The following is an 18,337-nucleotide window of genomic DNA, read 5'->3' as shown; positions in this document are numbered from 1 at the left end:
GAGGGCGGCGAGCCCGGCATGGTGACGGGGGACATCATGGTGGCGGTGTGGATCGGCACGTAGGCCGACGATGCGTTCCTGGAGGCGTGGAACACCGATGCGCCGTACGCCGCGTACACGCGCTCCAAGGTGTACCAGTCGCCCAAGCTGCTCGCCGCATGCTCTGCTTGCTGCTTGCTCCGGTGCCCCTGTGCTCTGCTCGAGGCTTGGCTACGCCCCCAGGCGATGGCAAACAAGGCGGTGGTGTTCGTTGTGAGGCCAGGGTCGTCGGCCAAGGACGCCGCTGTCAACGGAAACTTAGCAACGTCTAAGCCCAGCGCCCAGGCTGTTCGGATCACCAACGACCAGTGCGGACTCGGTGCTACTCCGTGCGCACTCACCGCACTCACTGCGTCCACGCGAGCCCGGTCTCCATGGCGCCCACGCTCCCGCTCTGTGCGCTCACCCGCTCTCGCTGTAACTGTATGCGCATGTACAGACTTGGCCAAAAGGCCTCTGATGTAATCTATATATGTACACACCATATGATCAATAGAATTGTCCAGTTGATCATCTCTCTACATGGTATCATTGTCCACGGTTCTCACCTGAAAATCCCTTCGCCACACATCCTTCTGCTGCTCCAATGGCGCCCGCTTCCATCCCCTCCAGCCTCTCTGATTCCGATTCTGATGGTGACTTCTCTGTCGCTCCTGCTCGTGCTTCCGCCATCCAGGGCATCTCCATTCGCCATCACGTCCCTGTCATTCTAGACATGGACGAAGGAAATTATGGTCAATGGCGCCTGTTCTTTGAATCCACTCTCGGCAAATTTGGCCTGGAGAGCCACGTTCAATCCACCACCCCGTCCGACGATCGCAACGGCGAGTGGCGCAGGGTTGATTCCTATGTCGTCAACTGGATCCTCGCCACCGTCTCGAAGGGCGTCTTCGACATCGTCCGCCGCGACCGCCACGACGCCTTCACTCTGTGGCACGCCGTCAAAGGTCTATTCCAGGATAATGAGCTGCAGCACGCTGTGTACTTGGAGACTGAGCTGCGCTCCCTGCAACAAGGTGACATGTCCATGACTGAATACTGCACCAAGCTCAAGCGAATTGCCGATCAACTCTGCGACATCGGCCACCTTGTCTCCGAGCCAAGTCAAGTCCTAAACCTCCTCCGCGGCCTCAACCCCCGGTACCGCTATGTCCGGCCGACGATCACCTCCAAGCACCCGCCGCATACCTTCTAGAGTGCTCGCTCCTTCCTCATCCTCGAAGAGCTCAGTGTTCAGCATGATGCGACTACTGAGGCTGGCCAGGCACTTGCCGCGACGCACGACGACTCGTCCGGCGGGTCCTCCAATTTGGCGACCGGCAACAAGGACGGCTCCTCCTCCTCCTCCACAGTGCCTCGATCCACCACCGGCCACGGCAACTCTCGCTCCGGCGGTTGTCTTGATCATCGCCGTGGACGTGGCCGTGGGAACGGCGGCGGGCAGCGCTCCAACAACTCCAACCCGTCCACGCCGTGGGCTGCGGGCTACAACCCCTGGCAGGGCATGGTGCAGGCGTGGCCCATGCCCTTCCGGGCCCCTGGCGCCGGCGTGCTCGGCCCTCGTCCACCGTTCCAGCCCCAGCAAGCCACGGCGGCGACCCATCTGGCCCCTTCTTCGCCCGGCGGTGCCTTCGACAACAGCGCCTTGTACACTACGCTCTAGTCCGCCGGCGCTCTGTATCAGCCGCCAAGCGCTACTAATTGGTACTTCGACACCGGCGCGTCGTCCCACATGTCTTCCTCCTTCGGTATATTTTCTTCCTCCTCCCTCCGACCTTCATCCTCCATTATCACAGTGGGTAATGGTGCTCGATTGCCTGTCACGCATCAAGCACAAACACTCATTCCCACTGCCACCTCTCCTCTCAAACTGAATGATGTTCTTATTTGCCCTCGCCTTATCAAAAATTTGATTAGCGTTCGTCGTCTGACTCGTGATAACAATGTGTCTATCGAGTTTGACCCCTCTGGCTTCTCTATCAAGGATCTTCGTTCCAGGGTGGAGATGCTCCAATGTGACAGTAGCGGCGAACTCTACCCTCTTCGCGCTCCGCACAAGGCTCTCACCGCTACTGCTGCTTCGGTGTCCCTGTGGCATCAGCGGCTGGGACACCCCGGGCACTCCATCACCTCACAAGTTCTCCAGAGTTTTCATTTTCAATGTAATAAGGCTGATGCTCATTCGTGTTCCTCTTGCCGGCTTAGGAAACATGTTCGCCTTCCATTCGCCGATTCAGCATCACACTCGTTTTTCCCCTTTCAGCTAGTGCATTCAGACGTTTGGACGTCTCCCGTTTACAGTCATTCAGGGTATAAATATTATGTTGTTTTTCTTGATGACTACACTCACTATTTATGGACAATTCCTTTGTGAAATAAATCGGATGTTCTTCCTACTATTCGCGCTTTCATCTCCTATGTTCATACACAGTTCCGATTGCCCATCGTCGCCTTTCAGACAGACAATGGCCGGGAGTATGATTCTTATGCCATGCGCCTGCTTCTGTCTTCTCTCGGCACCCACCTTCGCCTCTCTTGTCCATACACATCCCAACAGAATGGGAAATCCGAGAGAATCCTCCGGACTATTAACGATTGCATTCGTACTATGCTAATTTCTAGTGCAGCACCTTTGACGTTCTGGGCTGAAGCACTGGCCACGGCGACATACCTGATCAACCGACGTCCTTGCCGAGCCACGGGCACTGCGACGCCGTACGCCCTCCTATTCGGTGTTGCACCATCGTATGACGGGCTTCACGTATTCGGCTGTCGATGCTTCCCCAACATGCTCGCCACGTCGCCACACAAGCTCGCGCCGCGGTCTACCACTTGCGTCTTCATCGGCTACCCGGCTGATCACCATGGCTATCGATGCTATGAGCTTGAGTCTGGGCGGGTGATCACATCGCGCCATGTGATCTTCGATGAATCAGTCTACCCATTCCGCGACTTCATCATGCCAACCGCCGGCACAGTACATGATCCAGCGCTCGATGATCCACCTCCAGCTCACGACGTGTGTGCTGTGCGCCGCCGCACATCACCGCCTACACCGCCAAGCCCCGATGCTGCTCCACCTCAACTATAGCCGAGCGCTCGCCTGGCACGGCGCACATCCTCACCGATGAACAACGACATGGCCAGGCCGTCCTCTCCAACGCCAAGATGTGGGACGTCCAGCGCTGCGGTGTCGCCCGCTGTGACGTCGCCCACGGCCACAGCGTCCATCGAGGCTGCGTCGCCCACTACAACACCACCTCGAGCAGACACTTCTCCGGCTCACAACGGTGCTGTCACCGGCCATCCGATGGTCACTCGTGCTCGGGTCGGGATTCACAAGCCCAACCACAAGTACGCCATGGCAGCTTCGGCGGTAGCTTCGCCGGCCATCTCCCTAGTTCCACGGAGTGTTTGCACAGCAGTCAAGGACCCTCAATGGTATGCTGCCATGAAACGTGAATATGATGCATTGCAGGCCAACAAAACATGGACACTCGTCCAACGACCACCAGGCGCCCGCTTCATCACCGGCAAATGGGTATTCAAGCATAAGCTGAACCCCGACGGAACCCTCGAGCAATACAAAGCTCGCTGGGTTGTCCGCGGCTTCAATCAGCGGCCCGACGTGGACTTCGGTGAGACCTTCTCGCCGGTGGTCAAGCCGGCCACGATCCACGCGGTGCTCACGCTTGTGGCGACGTACAAGTGGCCGACGCACCAGCTTGATGTCTCCAACGCCTTCCTCCACGGCAACCCTCGTGAGCGCGTCTATAGCCAACAACCGACTAGGTTCATCGACCCCCAGTGGCCGGATGCTGTCTGTCTCCTATCACGGTCCCTCTACGGACTTCGCCAGGCACCACGAGCCTGGTTCGAGCGCTTCGTCGGGCACGTCACCAGCCTCGGCTTTGTGCAGTCCAAGGCCGACTCGTCGCTATTCATCTACCACCGCAACGGAGCACGGCGTACCTGCTCCTCTACGTCGACAACATGATTCTGTCGGCCTCCACAATGCCACTACTACAACACTTCATCGCCAGGCTCCACGATGCCTTTGCTGTCAAAGACATGGGACCGGTGAGCCACTTCCTGGGCATCAATGTGCGACGCTCCTAGGATGGCTTCTTCCTGTCTCAATCCGGCTATGCTGAAGACCTCTTGGAGCGTGCAGGCATGGCCAACTGCAATCCAGCCGCCACACCTGCCGACACCAAGCCCAAAGCATCTGAAGCTGATGGCAAGCTCATCGATGACGCCACCGCCTACCGAAGCATCGCCGGCGGCCTGCAATATCTAACCATTACGCGCCCTGACATTTCATATGCAGTACAGCAGGTGTGCCTTCACATGCATGCCCCACGGGATGTTCACCAGGCAATGCTGAAACGCATCCTCTGCTACGTCAAAGGCACCGTCCAGCTCCGCATTCAGCTCCGCGCAGCTTCGACGCCGACCATCACCGCGTACTCCGATGCTGACTGGGCCAGCTGCCCGGACACGCGACGTTCTATGTCTAGGTTCTGCGTCTTCTTCGGCAACTCTCTGATATCGTGGTCGTCTAAACGACAGACTACGGTGTCGCGGTCCAGCGCCGAAGCGGAGTATCGCGCCATCGCCAATGCCGTGGCCGAGTGCTCCTGGCTTCGTCATCTCCTCGGCGAACTCTTGTGCAAGATTCCCAGCGCAACCGTGGCGTTCTGCGACAACATTTCTTCCGTCTACATGGCCAGGAATCCCGTCTATCACCGACGAACCAAGCATATAGAATTGGACATTCATTTTGTCCGCGAGAAGGTAGCCATTGGCGAGCTTCGAGTTCTGCACGTTCCCAGCGCAAAGCAACTCGCAGATGTGTTCATGAAGGGCTTGCCTTTGGCGCTGTTCTTCGACTTCAAGGATAGCCTCTCCGTCACGAACGCCGACGTCGAGACTGCGGGGGGTGTCAACGGAAACTCAGCAACGGCTAAGCCCAGCGCCCAGGCTGTTCGGATCACCAACGACCAGTGCGGACTCAGCGCTACTCCGTGCGCACTCGCCGCGCTCACTGCGTCCACGCGAGCCCGGTCTCCGCGGCGCCCACGCTCCCGCTCTGCGCGCTCGCCCGCTCTTGCTGTAACTGTATGCGCATGTACAGACTTGGCCAAAAGGCCTCTGATGTAATCTATATATGTACACGCCATATGATCAATAGAATTGTCCAGTTGATCATCTCTCTACAGCCGCCACGGCGCCCGGGGAGGATCCGAAGAAGAAGCGGCCGTCGGGGTCGCAAGAGCCGGCGGCGCCGAACCAGCTGCCGGTCGGCATGCACAGCAGCAGCATCTCGAACTTAACTGCTCTCACTGTGCTAGATATTTCGTCAAACCAATTTCATAGTGCAATTCCAGGACAACTGATGATGCTAGAGAATCTCTACTGGCTCAAACTCAGTAGAAACAGCTTGTCTGGCTCCATCCCTTCAAACATTGCAATGCTAAAGAATGTGGTCATGTTATTCCTTCCAAGCAACCAATTCTTCGGCGCCATACCCAAGGGCATTGGCAACCTCAGCAAACTAGAGTTCCTAGTGTTATCAAACAACCAATTAACATCGACTGTACCACCGAGACTGTACCACCGGTCGGCATGCGCGGCAGCAGCGGCGTCGTGTATGTGGCCCATGTGTCCGGGAGCTGCGCCGGTGACGAGAACCGCATGGCGAGCTGCACCTCGCCCATCTTCTTCAGCCCCGACCGCAGCAGCACCAGCAGCGGGTACGACGCCGTGTATGCCCGGTTGCTCTCCAGCGTGGACACGCGCACCCGCACCTTCCCGATGCGGTAGTCCTGCCGCTCGTCGCCGGGGCCGGCGAACATGCGCCAGTTGTCGAACACAGTGACCATGAGCACAGTGCACGGGTCGTACACCTGCCACGTGTCCACGTACTTGGCCACGCAGTACGCGTCCGTCGACCCCTTGGCAAGCCGCACGCTCCGATGATGCCGAGCTCTAGCACGCCCACCGGCGGCTTCCACAGTTGCTTCGCCGTCGGCCGGTAGTCGCTGCACACGTGCGCTGCCTCGTCGAGCACGTGGTACCTGCCTTCCAGGCAGAGCCGAAGGTGCAGCCGCCCGGAGTAGAAAGCCGCTCGTTGAGGCGCCGCTCTATGGTGGTCACCAGGATGGTTGTGTTGCCGAGGAGCGCGGGTTCCTTGATCATGGACCGATCCTCCACTAGCATGATGATGTTGTCGTCGAGCGGCTCGGACGCGACGAACATGAGGTCTTCGGACCACGCAAACGCGGAGCCGCTGCTGCTGGCCACTGACCGTCATGTCCGCGCCGACTGGAAGCCAAGCTGTATCTTGACGCGCACGTCGAACGGCAGCCCCGGCGGCGGCGCCGGGACGCGCAGGTCCTGCGCCTCGATGACGGACGCCCTCAGGTACCAGAGCTTGGGCGACTGGTACACCTTGGAGCGCGTGTACGCGGCGTACGGCGCGTCGGTGTTCCACGCCTCCGGGAACGTGTCGTCGGCCTGCGTGCCGATCCATACCGCCACCATGATGTCCCCCGTCACCATGCCAAGCTCGCCGCCCTCGAGCCTGTACCACTGCGGCGCCAGCGGGCCATCGGGCTGGTCACGGACAGGCACGTCGGAGAGGTCGAAGCACACGCCGCCGAGGAAAGCTTCGTTTCTCAATAAGTAACCAATACTACCCACAAAAATACACGGAAACATCAATCTTTGTCCCCTCTTAACTTCGAATCCGTTTAGTTTTGGCATAAGAGGTAGTAACAAATGTTGTAGAGCTATGCAAGATCTCCAACTTTGCTTAAAGTGTCAAAGTCTAATTCGGCCTGGTTGGAGAGATACAAGCTTCCAAAGTGGCGTGGCGTGGCGTCGTCCACTGGCTTCTGCTCGCGCGCCCGCGGGGCTGCGGCTGGCCTGCATGGGCACGACATCATGCCACGTCAACACGAGAAGCCACGTGGAGAGGTATGGATCTAGGTGATACGATGTACAAAGTTTATGGACCCAAAAAGCCACTTTAAAAGTTGATGGACCTAACCGAAACCTTCTCACAAGTTAATGGATCTCTGGTGCATTTAACTCAAAATTAAACGTGCGGAGTGGGGGAACGGGAGCGGTGAGGCACTCCAAAGGGGAAGGCATGCCAAAGTGGATTACCGACGTGCCCCTGTGGCCGCCGGGCCTATCCTAGACATAGGAGCGCACGGAGATTCGTGCACCTCGAGGGGGGAGGGAGTGGGTAGGGATGGCTCGAGTTGCCGAACGGGGGCAGCGGCGGCCGACAAGGCCGGAGTTAGGCCGGCGGCAAACGACGACGCCGGAGCCAGGGTGGCGGCGGCGGAAGACGGCGCCAGAGGTCGAGGGAGAACAGGGGCGGTGGACAACGACGCCTGAGGCTAGGGCCAGCGAACGGGGGCGGCCGAGGTCGTGGTGGGCTCCGGGCGGTGCACGGTCTCCGGCGAGGGCATGGCGCCGGTGAGGATGAGGCACAGCAGCCGCGAGCGTCGGTGAGTGCGCGATGGGGAGGGGCTAAGGCCTAGGAGAGAGGACGAATATGATAGGGCCGGTGGTCACAAGTGCCCCGTTGAGGGCGTCGAAACGGCGGCTGTTTTCCGCCTACATCCGGGTGGCGAAGTGGCCGTGGTCCTCGGCATCCCGGCAAAGACGGATCACCTCCACCATTCGTCGGGCTCGGCCCGACGCAACTCCGCCGCGTTTATAAGGCAGACTTTGATTTGGCACATTTTGCTAGGTCTCACCTTCAGTCCTTGACCATTCATTCTCTTATATCATGTTGCTTTTGACTATAAAATTATATGACCATAGAAAGTATGTTTGATTGCAAATATAATGGTAGTAATAACATTGTAACAAAAAAATTACAAGTTATTGATGATATTATATATAAAAAAGGTTAGGCTCTGCTTGATGAATTATTATAACCAAAATCTTCATTATCATAATCCCATTATCCAGACAAGACATGGTTTTGGGATATTGTGGGTGCTAAAAGCACAACTTGCCCTGACCAATTGTCTAACTTGCCAAACTAAAATATAAGACATGAATTTCTCACTTTAACCAACCATAATCAAGCACAATAATCAAAGGAGCAAAACACTCTGGTTAGTATAATCCATAATCATAATTATAGTAACCATATACATAATCTGATTATAATAATCCGTTAGTAATCAAACAGACCCTTAGTATAAAGTTTAATTTTTTGATACATGCTCGTGCTTTATAAATCGGGACAGGTGGGGTAATTTCCATGTTTGCGTTAAGATACGAACTCTTAAAGCCTAGATTTCTGCTTTTAACGCATGCATATCCGATTAGCAATTGGATCATGTATCCATAAAATCACCTTGGCTGGCCATTACATGTTCTGTTACCATATAAATCTTCACATTTAACGATTTACTAAATGATGTCTAAGGTCGCATCCAATGGTTTATACAAGATCATAATCCTAAATAGGACTTTTTTTCACACATTTATATAGGATGGTATGATAATTGGATCTTTGAAAGGCACACACATATGTGTCCTGTTTGCTTGGCTTATAAGTCGTATTTTTTCAGCCAACGAACAATATTTTTCTCTCACAACGAATCAGCCAACCGTACTTATCAGCCAAGCGAACAGAGCAATGGTATAGAACAAAATATTGTTCCTTACTATTACTCCCACCGTAGTAAAAGAATACAGAGATATGACAAACTAAGCTCGTAAAAGCCTCTTTTATTACACGTGACGCTCTGCTGCGGCCCATCGAACATTTCCATAGATGGACGCATTTCCTTTTGTCGTAGGTCAACGAAAACGGTGAAGATCCGGCGGATGGATGGAGAGAGAAGCAAATCATCACTGAATTGGCAGTGCAAGCAAGTATATAAAGGCGATTTAGCGATCGAGAGAAAGAGAGTGTGTGCTTGCGTGCGCTGTTTTGGTAAAGATGAAGGGGAAAGGCGAGTAGAGCCAGCTGACGAGTGACGCGTGCGTGCCTGCCGTCCCCAACTCCTCCTTCGCATCTCTCTCTCTCTCTCCCTTCCATTTCTCCCTGCACGCAAAAGAAAAAAAGAGTCTTCTTCCACTACTACGGCTCGACCGCTTCGCCTCCCCCACCCCGCCGGAACCCTAACCCTAGCCGCGGGAGCTCCACCCGCCGCGCCGTACCGATGGGACGGTGAGTCATCCGTGCTCTCTCTCCCTCCTCTATCACTCCTTCCTCCCCAGTCCCCTCTCTCCTCCGGAGCTCTCGGGTGACGGGTGGAGAGGGCGTGGCCGTACGCTGGGACGCGATGGGATCCGGTGGCCTCCGGGACCGGGAGGTTCGGTGTGTTTCGGTTGGGCAGTTTGGTGTGGGATTCATGGTGTTCTTTTTATTGGGGTTCCATGTGTATGGGGAGAGTGGTTTGGGGAATTGGGGCTCGGCGCTTCTGGGTGCGGTTGTGTTCGGGGAGTGGATTTTCGGGCTGGGAAGAAGATTGATTTCCGGGTGCTAGAGCAGAGATTCGGTGCGGTAAGCAGTGGCGTACGAGAAAAATCGTAACTTTAGGTCGGGACGAGTAGGAATTCAAGTTCCATTTTTTGGGTTCTAGGCTAGTGCCTAGTGGACTAGGACTACGTGATTTGCTGTTCGGGGTGAAATTTTGGGTTTGGAGATGCCCAGTTTTTATAGCGTTTATATAAAAGTATAACCAGTGGTCTGGTGGGCGGAGTAATGGATGGATGAAGGGAGATGTGGTGAGGTTTGCATCATGCTGTTCCTATGACGAAATTCTGCCTTCAGGCCGGTTTTAAGCCCACCTGACCTAAACTTTTGGCTTTTGTTTTGCCTAACTAATGGTTATTCTGTGAACACTTTTGCTGCCACATTTCTTGCCTCGGTGGTATATATGACTCTCCATGGATTTAACTTGGTCCTTTCTTGTTTATTATTATTATTACTTGCTTTGTTTCATAAAACTCTTGAATCCTACCAAAGTTTACTTACGAAAAAAACACTAACATCATATATGGATGGACTTTTGTGAGAAAATTGACACTGTAGAAAAGCTTCTTATCATAAACATTGAAAGCACACAGCAGCCTCAACCACTCCCTCCGATAACAATTGATGAATTATCTGCCCTCTGCTTTACTCTGATTTCGTCCTGTTGAGGATCTGAGAACAGAGCCACAATTTGGTGCAATAGGCAGCGTAGCAATAGAAAATTAGAACTTTACGTCAGGTTGATTAGTAATGGCTAGTGCCTGCTGGACCATGTGATTAGCTGTTCGCGTGAAATTTGGGTTCAAACTTCAAAATGTCTAATTTTTTTGGTTTGTAGAAGTAGAACTATAACTATAATAACTAGTGCTCTGGATGGATGGAATGTGGATGGGCAGAGATGAACTGAGCATGGGGGCTGTACGATGAAATCCGGCCTTCAGGTCTGTTTAGTCCCACTTAACAAAACTTTTGACTAATGGCCAATGCTTTCATCCTTGATTCACTGCATTCTATGAACACATGCATTGGAAAGTACAGTGGTAAACGATTCCCAATAGATCTATTGTGTAATAAGTCAATCCTAAACTTGTCATTTCTTGTTTATTACTTGCTTTGTATCATGAGACTCTTAAATCCTACAAAAATTTTCTTATAAAACAGGCGCACGGTATGCAAATTGAGTTACATGGGAAAAATTAACTGTGCAAAAAAGTTTCTTATGAAACAGTAAAAGCACACAGTTTCATCAACCACTCCGTTAACAATTGAATTACCTACCCTCTGGTTTACTCTAATTTCCTCTTGTCGAGGATCTGAGAACATTATCACCCATTCGCCGTTACTAATTGCAACTATTTTCATGAATAATATATTTCATGCTTCAGTACAAGCCTTTTTCTGGCCTGCATTTTGTCATCATGAATTTATAGTCTCCATATGCTGCTTTTAGGACATTTGTTGTTTTTGTGGAATTGAGCAGGTCTTTCTGAATTGAAGTAGCTTGGAAGAGTGGTGTTATGCCCTGCGATGAGAGACAATGTCCTAAAACTCAGGGTGGGGTTGTCAGGGTAAACTGCATTATGGATTCTGACAAAAGTTCATGCTCTAGAACACGAAGTGGGCTTGTAAGGAAAAAGGCATTTTTGCTCTCAGTAGAGCTTCATGTTCAAGAACTCGAAGTGGGCTTCTAAGAGTAAAGAGCTTTGTGGATTCCAGTGATGTTTCGAGTTCTAGAACTCAAAGTGGGTTTCTAAGGATAAAGAGATTTGTGGATTCCCGTGATGGTTCATGTTCGAGGTCACAAAGTGACCATGTAAGAGGTAGACCTCCTATTGTTGAGGTACAAAAGTTTCTGACTCAGTATGAAGCCACCACAAAATTATTGACTGCACCATGACAAGTATGTTAGAATTTGACACTTTTGTATCCTACATGCTAGGCTATAATAAATGATGAAGCAGTCTTGAAGGAGTCTCCTGATGGATTGATGAAAGAAGAGATGCCTTCTAGAACTCAAAATGGTCTTGTTAGACAGAGCTCTGCTGACAAGGCATGCTACTTTTCAACTTCACAATTTTTGTTTGTTTTTCGTGCATTGTTATATGTTTGTGAGAGTTTCCTGTCATATTCTATACTAGGCTGTAACCAAGGACGAATCAGGCATGAGGGCGCTTGCCAATGGATGTTTGAGTGAAGATATGCCTTCTAGAACGCGAAGTGGACTTGTCAGAAGAAGCCCTACTGTTAAGGTACAAAAAATTCTAAACCCTCCGTCACCCACTATTTAATGTCAGTGCAGGGTAACAAGTCTGTCGATTCTGCATCGCATGCATATTTTTCTTGTTTGCCCTTTTATTTATCTTACTTAGGAGTGCAGCTTGACTAGTATTGTGAAAAATTGCCATCTTTTGTTTCATTACAAGACTCTAAGCAAGGATCAATCAGTCATTAAGGGGCTGGCTGAGGGGTCGCTGAAGGAAGACACGCCTCTTGGAACTCGAAGTGGCCTTGTCAGAGGAAGCCTTGCTGCCAAGGCATGGATATTTGTAGCTAATCACCCCTTTTCATATGATCTAATAATGCAATGTGACAAGGACTTTGAGAAATTACCTCTTTTTGTTTCTTCTAGGTTCCAATCAAGGCTGAACTAGTCACAAAGGGGCAGCCTGATGGATGGATGAAAAATGACAAGGTTGCTGGAACACGGAGTGGCCTTGGCGGTGGAAGATTGGCTGCCAAGGCAAGCAAGTTTCTAACCGAAAACCTAAACCTAACCCCCCCACACAAAAAAAACTTATTTAGACATTTTAGAGGTCCAACACTGACACTTATCTGTTGTTTGTAGACTGTAAGCGAGGACGAAAGAGTCGTTGAGGGTTTGCCTGATGGATGGCGAAAAGAATACAGGCCAAGGAAGAGCAGTTCATTTCAGGATCCGGTATGGTGTCACGACCGTTTTCCTCGTGTTTTTTCCCCTTTATCTAAACAACATATATAAGTCATTACCAATGTTCATTTGGAATAGAAATTGAGTATTAAGAAATAAAAATACCTTGTACTTATTGTATATTAAAATAACAAATCGTCTCCCTTTTGAAAGAGAGGAAAACATAGATGAACTTCAATATTTCTTTCTTCCATGTTCCATAACAATAACAATGGTTTACTTAGAGGTTTTAGTTTATGAGTGATGGTGTCTATTTTAAAAGAAACCTAAAGATAGCTACTACTGCAGGTACTACATACCGTTGTGTTTGCTATGTTATAGAATGTCTTCCATAAATCTTATTTTGCTTCACATTGCTTTGTTTATTTTTCAGTGAACTGGCTCTTTTGGCCTCTAATTTTTTTTATCTGTGCAGTACTACATTGATCCAGTCAGTGGATATGAATTTCGCTCTTTGAAGGATGTGCACCGCTATCTTGAAACTGGAGATATTAGACAATGCGCCATGAGACCAAAGAAGAGCACCACCTTCGAAGTTCATATAACAGAAAGTCAAACTCATGTGAGTTCCTTGCAGCTTTCCTTGTCTGACTACTATATATTCATCCATCAGAAACATTAGAGAAACAAATTCTAGGAAGCATAACTCTGATGCACACCTCAAGTTGCACGTATCTGTTCATGATGGGTATTCGGGAGTTGAGTCATATCATAGTTATGATGTCTTCTACACCATGCAAACCAGCCTTTTGGTGACTGCTCATATCCTGGTGACCACACTATCCCCTTGGAAAATAGGATATTGCAAGTGCATGTTTTTCTTTGTGCCACCTGTGAAGAATTGGAGTTTTTACTTTGGATGCACCTGTGGTGTAACCAGATCACATGATTCAGATGCCTTGTGATTTCTGAATATGATTTCAATTTACATACCATGTACGAAACTATAGGTGATTGGATAGAGTTCTTTTTGTTTATGTCTGCCTGCTTGTTTTTTCCCCTCAAGTTCGCTGATTACTATTACATAATTTTGTGGAATCAGACAAGTGCATCATCGCAACACACGAGGCCTGGTACTGCGGATAAGGGTATTCAGTGTGAAATATTAACTTCGGATGGTATCATGGTGCCATGGGAGGAACTAATTACTCCATATAATGGAAATGATACTGAACATACCGTGTTACCAGAGCCTGAGAGCTTGAAAGCAAGTCAAGGGTATGGCAACAAGCTTGACACTTCGGAACACATGAGTGTTCAACCGGTTTCTGCGCATAATGGTTCAAGGCAAACCAAATCTGTTAAAAGGAAAGAACCAAATGCAGAGGTGAAATCCAAGAAGCGCAAAACCAGTTCTGCTGTGACTCCTGTTCGAGCGTCACCCCGCTTAGCTGCATTGAATGTGCAGCTTGAAGTAAGCATCGAACATGAAGATGAAATAGTTAGCATAAATCATGTGGACCGGGTACAGACTATAGAAGAGAGCGCCATCGATCAGACACAGAAAAGCCAATCAGGCTCCGTTGATCAGATACATGGTAATCTGGAAAGCACTTTCAGTCAGTTACAGTTGAGCCAAGCAGACACTGCTAATGGAATGCAGGCTATACAGGAAAACACTACCATTCATTCACAACCAAGCCAATTGGATACTCTGAATCCTACACAGAAAAAGCAGGAAAACAGTGCCAATCAGTTACAATCGGTGCTCACAGATTCTTTGCTTCCAAAACAAATCACACAGGAATGCACTATAGATCAGCCAAGCCAGCCAGACATAGATCATGTACACACAGATCAGGAATTCACTGGGAATCAATTCCAGTCGAGCCTACCAGCTGACACTGTTATCTCTTTAGGGGATATTGAAGAATGCACAGCGTGTCACTCACAGCCAAGCAATACTGACACTACAGGCCAAATTAAGGCCAATGAGGAAAACACTGCCAATCAAGTACAGTTGAGCCTAGCAGACACAGTCATTCCGGTACCGGCTATTCAGGAATATGCTACTGGTTATTCACAGCTGAGCAAAGCTGACACTACAAATCAAACACAGGCCAATCAGGAATACATTGCTGATCAAGTACAATCGAGCCTAACAGACACAGTCATTCCAGTACAAAGTACTGAGGAATACACAACTGATTATTCACATATTAGTAAAGCTGGCATTACAAATCAAATACAGGCCAATCAGGAAAACACTGATGATCACTTATATTTAAGTCAAGTAGACTGTGCCACTCAAATGCAGATAATTGAGGAAAAATTGTCCAAGCAACCTCAGCTGAGCCAATCAGAAACTGGGGATCGAATACAAATTGATCTGGAAAGCACTACCAATCACTTGCAACCAAACTATGATGAAAATTCTATGCTGCAATCTGGTTTCTCTTGGGCTCCTGAACAGAATGGCGGAGCCCCTATTACAGATTTCTGGAAAAATGTTGAAAGTCAGGCCTCATTGGTTTCCATGCCAATAAATGGAGTACCTGTTGAAAGCTTTCCAGCAAACGTTAGATTCCACAATGCAGCAGCAGCAGAACCTGCTTTGCCGCCTCAGGTTGCTCCAACTGAAACAGGTTCTGATCAGTCCGGATTGGCCTTTCAATCCCTTTTCGGAAACATCTGGTCAGATCCTTGCATCGAGTTTGCTTTTAAGACCCTTACAGGTGACATTCCTGTTCTGGATGACACAATGGCTGTCACAGACTACTTCCCAGAGCAACAAGACTTGAACAAAGGCCAAGCACCAAATTGTGCAGGTTCTGTATTTGATAATAATTCCAGAAACCACACACAAGTCGATGTCAACCTTCCACCACCTACTCCGGATAATTTCTACAATGGCAATTGGTTCCCTCCCCAATGAATTCAGTGTAGGGAGAAAAAAATGCAATGTGAAAAGGCAAATCGGAGGGAAAGGCTAGTGGCCAAAACCCAAAGCAATAATCGTGCACACTTGTTAGCGCTCTGATCTGAATGTGTAATCCCAGAGGACACATTTTGTAAAAAGACAGTAGCTTCTTAGCCTTATTAGACTGTTAATACACTCGACTGAATGATGTCCGGTTCCATCAACAAGGCTTTCACAGAAACTGTCGAGTAGCTGATCTGGATCATGTTTTCCATATGTTGCTTCTGTGCAGTTGCCTAATAAACCCATTCGTTGTAAACTAGCTACTTCTAACTTAAAAAGCTCCCTCAGGGCCTTTGTGGCTCTAATTATTGTGCAGATGAACTGTTCTTCTGGACATTTTGAGCACGCAAATGTAGTAGCCTCACTGTCACAGTTATGTTTCAGCGGAATTGCGAAGCGCTAATCCGCTGTTTGTGTGGTGTTTGCTGAACCTTGAGGCTCGTGGTTGGCTACTTGAACCAGTGTTTATTTATTTTTGGCTTGGCTTGCAGTAATGATGCACCTTGTTCTTATATATCGTTGCTGGCTGGACAATGTGTCGAAACATTAGACAAAAAATGGTAGATGCTTCATAGCCAGAGATAGTACATAGTAGTACAACGCGAAGCCTGAGAACTTGCACGTATTGTACACGAAGCTGTGTTCCAGCTTTTTGTACTAGTGGGTAGCAATAGCACCCTCCCGATCCATAATAAACACCTGATATTTTACTGAATAGCCCTCCGTTACTAAGAGAATGGTGTTTACTACATTTAGTGAAGCCTTGTAAACGTCGACCAACATATATACAAATTATTAAGATTGTCACATGAAAACAACATTTGGTAAATTTGTCATGACAATGACTTTCAAATGAGTATTTTAAATAACTGTGAACAATGAATACGTAAAAGGTAATGGTCAAGGGCACGTTGTATTATAGACTTATAAAACACAATAAACAGAAAAAAAAGAGATAATGTGTTTATCATCTTTTAATCCTGGAGGTGTAAAGCCATTCCAACTGCTATTATATTGCAAACATTAGTACCCTTTGTTTCATATAGTTTCGAAAGGTTACAATGATATGTTAGGAAAACATATGACTGAATATGCATTCATCACTTGAATCATTGAGGCCTTACTTAACTTGAATCCCCCCCCCCCCCCCCCCCCCCCCCCCCCCCCCCCCCCCACACACACACACACACACACACACCACCCAAAAAAAAAATCTTCCTAAAAGGGACGAGCCAAAGGGGCTTGGAGATTATAGACCTATCAACCTCGTTTATAGAACATAGCTTTGGAAGGCGCCATTAAGCGCTCTATGCCAAATGGTCGACTCGACTGCTCCTAAAGATAGATCGGCCAAGGCGTTCGACTTCGTTTCTTGTTTTTTTTTTAAAAAAAAAAATTCTGTTGGACATCCTTCAATACATGGTTCCTAGGGGCTTGAAAAGACTAGATTTTTTTTTATAATTTTTGTCCACAACCAGCAGCAAATGTCCTCATCAATGGTGCCCTCGGTCGTCGCATCTGCCATGGTCGCGGCCTTCGGTAGGAGGACTTGCTGTCCCCTATGCCCTTACTCTTAGTGATGGAATGCCTTAGCTTAGCTCTCCATAGCGGATATGAGTGGGCTTCTTGTACCACCAGATTGTCATAGCTTCATAGGGTCCACCATTGGGTGTCTCTCTACATTGATGGCATTGGTCTTCTTGAAGATGCTTAGGTTGTTAGTCATGACTTCCCTCGTTAAGGAAAATTTTCTCCTTTTTGAGGGAACCTGGAGGTCGGCAACCAATATCACGCTGCTCTTTTCAATCCACTGCTCGTACTGGAACATTCAATTGGCTAAGGAGACTTTTCCTCATGTGGTTGCATATTTCCGCTGCAAATACCTAGGAGGGGACCCCATTTCAATTCACAAGCTCTCTAATGATGACTTCCAGCATCTGGTTGATAAAGTCACCAGTTGAATTCTAGGATGGAAATTAAAGGCCGCCTGCTCAATTAGAGGGTAGGCTTATCCTCATGCAACCAACCTCTTTTCAATCCTCGTGTTACCTCGGTATTGCCATTGGCCCTTCTCCTCGGGTGGTCGACTCCATTTTCTTTTACAAGTGTTCCTTTGGACTACGACATTGTTTCTAGGGCAAATGTGAGGTCGCTTGAACAAGGGCGTGCTGGCTAAAAGAGCTTAGGGGCGGGGTATTTCCAATCTCAGGGTGTCCAACTAGGCTTTTACATATGGGATGGCTGTGACTGGCCTGCACCGATAAGTTGTGTACTTGGGTGGTGCTACTTGTCAAGATAGATGTCAACAAAGGCCATGTTTGAGCCTCGATCTCCATGATGTTAGGGATGGAGAGTGTGCTTTATTTTGGTCAGATTGTTAGTTTGATGGAGCATCATTGCTGGAAACAACCCTAGCCTTGCACAACTTGATTCTACTGAAATTTAGGGACAACCAAAATATCTACAAACCTTGACTGATTAGCATTGGATCAAAGAAAATAGTCATGCTCTGTCACTTCAAGGATTGTTAAAATACATGCAGATTCAGGGGAGACTCAAACACATCCAACTATCGCGAGGAAGGGGATACTTTCCGTTGGAAGTGGCCTTCTATGAAGAATTTCCCTCTTCTTTGGCCTATGGAGCTTGGAGGTTCAAGGGATCAAATTTCTTCAGAAGACATGGGCACCCAAAAAGCGTTATTTCTTCATTTGGCTGGCTATCTTAGGTCGCCTTTGGATGTTAAAGAGATTGTAGATGCATGACATGTAAGATGATAATACCTTCACCCTATATGAACAATGACATAGACTATCAACCACTTGCTTGATGGTTGCGTCTACGGTCAGGAAACTTGGTTCTGCTCCCTAGGTCACTTCAGCTTCTCACTTATCGTGCTAATGACTACTGA

The 18,337-nt window shown here is 49.0% G+C and overlaps 3 pseudogenes; 2 read left to right on the top strand and 1 right to left on the bottom strand.

Annotated features, from left to right (window-relative positions):
• The first annotated feature begins 625 nt into the window (after positions 1 to 625).
• Positions 626 to 1,702, top strand: LOC136469037 (uncharacterized; annotated as a pseudogene).
• Positions 1,703 to 5,247: 3,545 nt separating this feature from the next.
• Positions 5,248 to 6,986, bottom strand: LOC136469035 (protein QUIRKY-like; annotated as a pseudogene).
• A 2,019-nt stretch (positions 6,987 to 9,005) lies between these two features.
• Positions 9,006 to 15,798, top strand: LOC136476346 (methyl-CpG-binding domain-containing protein 13-like; annotated as a pseudogene).
• The last annotated feature ends 2,539 nt before the right edge of the window (positions 15,799 to 18,337 follow it).

The sequence above is a fragment of the Miscanthus floridulus genome, chromosome 8 (assembly GCF_019320115.1).
Source record: "Miscanthus floridulus cultivar M001 chromosome 8, ASM1932011v1, whole genome shotgun sequence".
NCBI classification, from domain to species: Eukaryota; Viridiplantae; Streptophyta; class Magnoliopsida; order Poales; family Poaceae; genus Miscanthus; species Miscanthus floridulus.
This window is presented reverse-complemented; position numbering and strand designations above follow the sequence as displayed.